Genomic DNA, 6380 nt, shown 5'->3' with positions numbered 1-6380 from the left:
TATTGAGTCTTACATGGAGTATGGTCTCAACTAGAATTGGGAGCATGGATCTATATTGCTGAGCTTCCAATAAGCGAACCGAATTTACTAAGTAAATTCCTAACTTATTAATTCTTTGTTGAATCCACTTAGAACTTGGAATTACACTCTCAGACTTATATAGAGCATTCTATATGTTCCACGAATAAGATATGCTATCTCATTTAACCATTGCTATAATCTTAATGTGATCAAAGATCCTCTAGATAGATTATTTACATCGAGATGGGATAAATTTACCGTTTTCACCCCTCAATGTATTTGGCCCCTTAAACACTTAGCTACCTGTAAATGATGTTTTAGTGATCTAAGAAATAGCCACTGAAACAAGAGCTCATCCATTTACTTCTATTTAGCTAAGCTCGAAGGGAATCATCACTTGTCTTCTATACACCAGCAGAAGTTATAGATTCCATATTTATGTTCAGCGCTCCCACTCAATCATACTATCATGTTCACAAAATATACGTATCACCCTGACCCAAAAGTAGGCTTAACTAATAAATCAAAGAACATGAATATCACTCCTGAGTTGAGCCTAAGCATATCAGGATTTAGATTCTTTTAATCTAAGATCAACTAGTGATATTGACTTGGAAAGATACAACAGTAAGCTTATAATATCTTGACTAAGTTCAATATCGGTCCAGTCCAATGTATACTCCATACATTCGAAACTAGTATACTTTACCAATGTCCTGGAAAGAGCATAACACTTACTCCAAGTGTAAGTACACATCATCGCTGATTATCACATCAGTGTAAATCCAAAACATTGATGAAATAGGGACTTAGTCTTTTGAATCATATAATCACAATCACATTCCACTGTGTTGACAATACTGTAATTGTGAATAAGTATATGTTCTGGACTTAACTGATTTTGTGCATATATTAAAAATATTAAACCATAAGCATAAAAAAATTCATGCAAACATGAATCACTTCAAATTACTTAGATTGATAACTAATCAGATTGTAAGGGGTTTTATTTAGGGCACAAAACCCAACATGTACGATATAATCAACTGTGTTATGGGATGCCACTTGTCCTTCCTCGTTACTCCTCTCCGACGAAGGTCCCACCCCTGGTTCCGGCAGCCTTCAGAAAATCTCCTCCAATGCCCTTGTTTTTGGTACTCCCTCCCTTCAGATTTATGCCTTCATTACAAAGAATGAGTTCTCGTCGAAAAGAGGCAGTTGTAAAACAGTTCCCAGTCGCTCCTTCAACCTTGAGCCATGACCCATACATTCTCACCGAAGACCCTTGGGCTGGAGTAACCCAGGCCGTGGGCGGGACACACTCCCTGCTTGAACGAGCTAACTTGCCACACTTGAAGCAAAGATACGGTAGCTTTTCGTATTTGAATTGAACCCAGGACTCTAGTGTTGCATCCGCCTTTAGAAAAAAAAACCGCAGGGAACGGGTGACAAATCCAAACATCAGTCCAGCATTTAGGAAATCCCCGATGAACAACCTCCTCCTTTTGCTTGGCATCAGACTTCACAAGTTGGCCAACCTTTTTTGCTTGAATGGGAATGTTGGTTTCCGAGAGACATCTCGTGGGTAACCCGTGAAACTCAACCCAAAAACGGGTGATATCAAATTCCGACATATGAACCTCCCCCTCAACAGGCCACAACTTGAGGTTCAGAAGGACATCGTTACCTAACCACAGTCTGCGATTCATGACCCTAGTGCAGTCCTCCTCCGATTCAGAGAAGAAACTCAGCACTCCCTCTTCAAACTTCTTCATCCTCCAATTCTGTTCCAGATTCCAAATGCCCAGTAGTATCTTCCTAACAACCGAAGCTGGCATGGTTTTACAACCCATCACTTTACCCACACAAGCTTTGTTGACCACAATATCCTCCAGAGAAAGATCTTCAAACAGCTCCATCATCTCAATTTTAAGTTCACGGTCCCTTTCCAAAAGTTTTGTTGCTCTAGGATTGACTGAATCCACTCCCAGCGTAACCTCAGCAAACTCCTCAACTACAACCATTGTTGGAACAACGCAGAGACACAACACCAATAAAAAAAGGAGCGCCAAGATGCAGTCAGAAAAGAAATACCTCGAAATGTTCTAACCGAGAAGAGGAAATAAGATCAATAACCAGTCCACTAAGAGACTAGACCCACGCAAGGGCCAAAAGCTTTTCACAAGAGACTCCCCATGCAAGGGCCAAAAGCTTTTCACAAGTTTTTCCTTTATTAGATGTGTTTATACTTGCTTTTCATTGTGTAGTTATTGATCGAATAGATACTTTGTACGTAGAGGAAAAATCTTGGGGATCAACAACATCAAGATTGATCTTAATAAAGCTACACGCAACAACGAAAAGTTAGTTTATTTAAAACAAGATTTCATTATAATTTTGGTGCATTCTTTGTTAATGAAAAATGTATATGAAAAAGTGTTAATACGTGACTTTAAAAATGTATAATTAATTATAGTTTAGAGGTTATTTTTATTTATAATTGGCCCAAATTTGGACTTGATTTTTTTATAAAAAATTAGAAGTTATTCTTGAATAGAGTATTCTTAGATAGAAGTTCTAGTGTATATGGCATGCAAACTTAATTACACCAAATATAACATTTTAAAAAAACTTAATATATCATCATCCATAAAAAAGAAATACTATAAAAAAAACGTAAAAGCTCATAAAATTTTCTCGTGAAGAAACTAATTTCTTGTTAAAAAAAAAACAAATTTCTTGATAAAAAATCGGTTTTTGATGAAACCATCATAGATAAGAAAAAATATCAAAAAAATCTTAAAAATTCATGTATAAATTTTACTTATATACAATCCAAATTAGTTTTTTGATGAAAAACCCAATTTCTTGATGAAAAACCAATTTCTTGAATACAATACATTTCTACTAAATGTTTCAAACAAAAAGAAAGAAGCTTTAAAATATTAAATAGGTGATTTAGAAAAATATTTATAACAATATAGCAAACATAAAACAATAAAACGCCATACAAAAATAGACAAAGTTCAATCATGCCAAGTGTAATTTCCTGGTAGATAGTCATTAGATATATATTGAAGCTATTGGAACGTATTGGAATTAGTACTTTCCCTTTTTTTTTTTTTTTTTTTTTTTTTTGCTTTGAATAATTCCCCTTCTTTTTTAAAGCATGCAATTATGAAACAACGATGAATTGTCATCTTAGGGCCACTCCTTCGTAGCACAACAAGATAGACAAGTGTTGAATAAAGGAAAATAAAATTGATTAATATTTTAAGACAATTTCTTCTCAAATAATAACTCAGCTCTTCGACGGGAATTCTAGACAAGATTGTGTCCCTGTAAGAAGTTCCACAAATGGTGATCAGAACAATCATCTTCCTCAGTCTTAGTTTTTCCCGTCGAAGCCATGAACGCTCCAAAACCCTGGCTCGGTGCCTGCATCAGGTGAAGCGTGACATGCATACCATTTTCGCCTATCCTTTCCCAGCCACCATTATGGTGAGGCTCTGGAAATATGTTGTGGTGATGGTGGGACTCCATTGAACCGAAAGCTCGTGGGGCCTCGGAACCAAAGAGTTGATCCCTGGGCGGATGATGGTGGGCGTGATGTGAGGGCCATGCGTCCCCGTCCACAACTAGCTGAGGAGCCATTATGGTTGCGCGGTTTTCAGCAATGAGCTCACGAAGGGCTGCGCTTGATCTTGAGGAGAGGTCGGATTCAGATGGGGGCACCCGAATAATCGGCGGTCTTAGATGACAGAAGAGAGAGAGCACGTCCGATCGTGGAAGTTGCCATATGTATGGAAATCCCCCACCCACTACTATATTGTTCTCTGTTCACAATGACTTCAACTTTTATTATCTTAATTCTATATATTATATTAAAATTAGCGTGGTTAAATAGAAACGACCCACTCAATATATAAAATATGAATATTCACATGCATTTTATAGGGTAATAGCTACAAAACTTTCAAATTGTTCATATTTCAAAGGGCATTATAATAAATAAATTAATCATATATATATTGACATACAACTATAATTATTCTTATAATTTTAGGCTGGCAATTATAAATTCATCAAAACTGGCAAATGCCGGAACAAGATAGTATCAGTACTTCTGCCTTTAAACCACCAAAAAAGTAAATTGTATCAAGTTTCTACAGTTTCTTAAATCATGAAGGAAATCCAATCTATACAATGTCATTATAAATATTCTTATAGTTTTCAGGCTTTTAATTTATAACAAGGATTGGTGTGCGAGAATTGTAAGCAGTTGTCCTAAATAATGGCCAATTATAAAATCATCAAAACTGCCAAATGCAGAACAAACTATAATTTGACTACTTTTCCCTTTAAAATCACAAAAAAAAAGTAAATTGTATGAAGTTGCTACAGTTTTTAAAATCATGAAGGAATCCAATCGATATATGTAATGTACTGTAATTACTATACTACCTAGTATCCTTATTTGTTTCCAGCCTCTGTATATACTTACCCTAATTAGTAGGTAGTAGTGTAAGTACTATATACAAACGATCAGCCGAGTGCTTATTTTATTGTATAAAGAAATGACTTTTTCTTAGGTAATTTAATTTGCTCATGTACACATAGGATCATAAAAATCTATAAACAAAGTTGCAGAATAAATTCATGAAACTATGGAGTACAATTTGCAATATTAATCTGAGGAAACCTATTAAATATTTAAAACTAAAAACTCTTGGAGAAGAAGTGACATCAAAATTAGTATCATTTACAAAACAGAAGACAACAGAAAATGTTTGGCATGCATATGTCTGACTCTGACTTGGCCATGATAGTTTGAATTCCCTTTTCTTTGAGGTCCGTATGCATATATGTACAATTGGTATTATATTATTTTTTTTTAAAATAAGCATCTAATAGACAATTGGTAATCACAATCTAATAAATAAAGAACACATAAAGATATTAATGGAGTTACTCTAAACAAACAAAATATATATAGTAAAAATAAAAATTGAAGTTCTTTAAAAAAAAAAAAGAATAAAAATTGAAGTAATAATAAAGCGTACCATGATGGGACGAGTGTCTAGCAATAGAATCATGAGAGCTCTTTCTTCTTCGTTCATTGTGGCCTGCTAATCTCCTCTTACAACTCCTCTTAGACTCTTCAAATTCAGACACTACATGAAACCTGTTCACATAAAGCTCGTATTAACAGTAGACAGTAGTTCTTCCTCATTAATTAATTAAATCCAAATAACGTACTAAAAGATAGACCCAATAATACTAATTAACGTACCTGCTGCAATGCTGACAAAAGCGTTGCTCTAACCCTGAAACCATCACCTTCAGAGCCTTAGAGTGTATCTCACACACCTTGTGCCTCCGGTGGTAATCCTTAGCATTCACCAGCGAAACGTGGCAACCCTCAACTTGACAATTTGGCACAGTAACAGCCAAAAGGGACTCCGCTGCGGTCGCCACACTACCACATTTTTACTCAGTACCGGCGGATCCAAACTGCCGGTATTAATAGAGTTATTACCGGCGGAAAAAGCATTCCGCCGGTGTTACTTTTGAATAATTAAAAATTAATTAAATATTTATTAATTTAGTATTTCCGGCGGAACTTTATTATTACCGGCGGAAAATCCGCCTCTAATAGTTTGGGCGGGATTTTGACCGCCCAAATTTTGAAAAGACTAATACCAGCGGATTATTGCCGGTGGGTTCCGCCAGTATGAGTGAGGGGATTCTGACCGTTTATTAATACCGGCAGAACCCCTATTAATACCGGCGGGTCCCGCCGGTAATAAATGTCTATATAATTCCCTCCCATAACTCAGAAAATATTTTCCATTTCCCCACTCCACTTCACACCACCTCACTCCGACCCTTCTCCTCCTCCTCCTCCCTAAGCTCGACCCTCCTCTGCCGTACTCCGATAGTCCGAGTCGTCCTCCTCCGCCGTAGTCTGCCCATTTGCCACCGTGAAGCGCCATTGCACCATCATTTTTTTTGACAGGTAATGTGTTTTTCACTATGATTTTTTCATTTTTCCATTTTATTTTTATTTTTCTTTGATAGTTATTAATTTTTTCTCCATGCTTGAAGTTTTGGGGGAGATATTTTGCTCGAAACAGTAACGGAAAGTGAAAACGCGGGAGGAGTAAAAGCTTGGCAGAAAAATTTACAGGTTCGTTTTTTTTTTTTATTATTATTTTTTCAATCTTTGAATGTTTAGTAATTGGTATATTAAATTTATATATCTGTGTATGGGTAAATTTTTATGCAAATGAATGTGTAAATATATAATTTTGTGTTTAGTAGTTTTTATGCAAATGTTTAGTAATTTTTTTGTGTAT

General features: G+C 35.8%; 1 pseudogene; it reads right to left on the bottom strand.

Annotated features, from left to right (window-relative positions):
- Nucleotides 1-3257: 3257 nt before the first annotated feature.
- On the bottom strand, nucleotides 3258-6017 carry LOC133033395 (squamosa promoter-binding-like protein 7; annotated as a pseudogene).
- Between the last annotated feature and the right edge of the window lie 363 nt (nucleotides 6018-6380).

This window comes from Cannabis sativa, unplaced genomic scaffold (genome assembly GCF_029168945.1).
Source record: "Cannabis sativa cultivar Pink pepper isolate KNU-18-1 unplaced genomic scaffold, ASM2916894v1 Contig7, whole genome shotgun sequence".
NCBI classification, from domain to species: Eukaryota; Viridiplantae; Streptophyta; class Magnoliopsida; order Rosales; family Cannabaceae; genus Cannabis; species Cannabis sativa.
The sequence above is the reverse complement of the archived record's forward strand: the minus strand, read 5'-3'. Positions and strand labels throughout refer to the sequence as shown.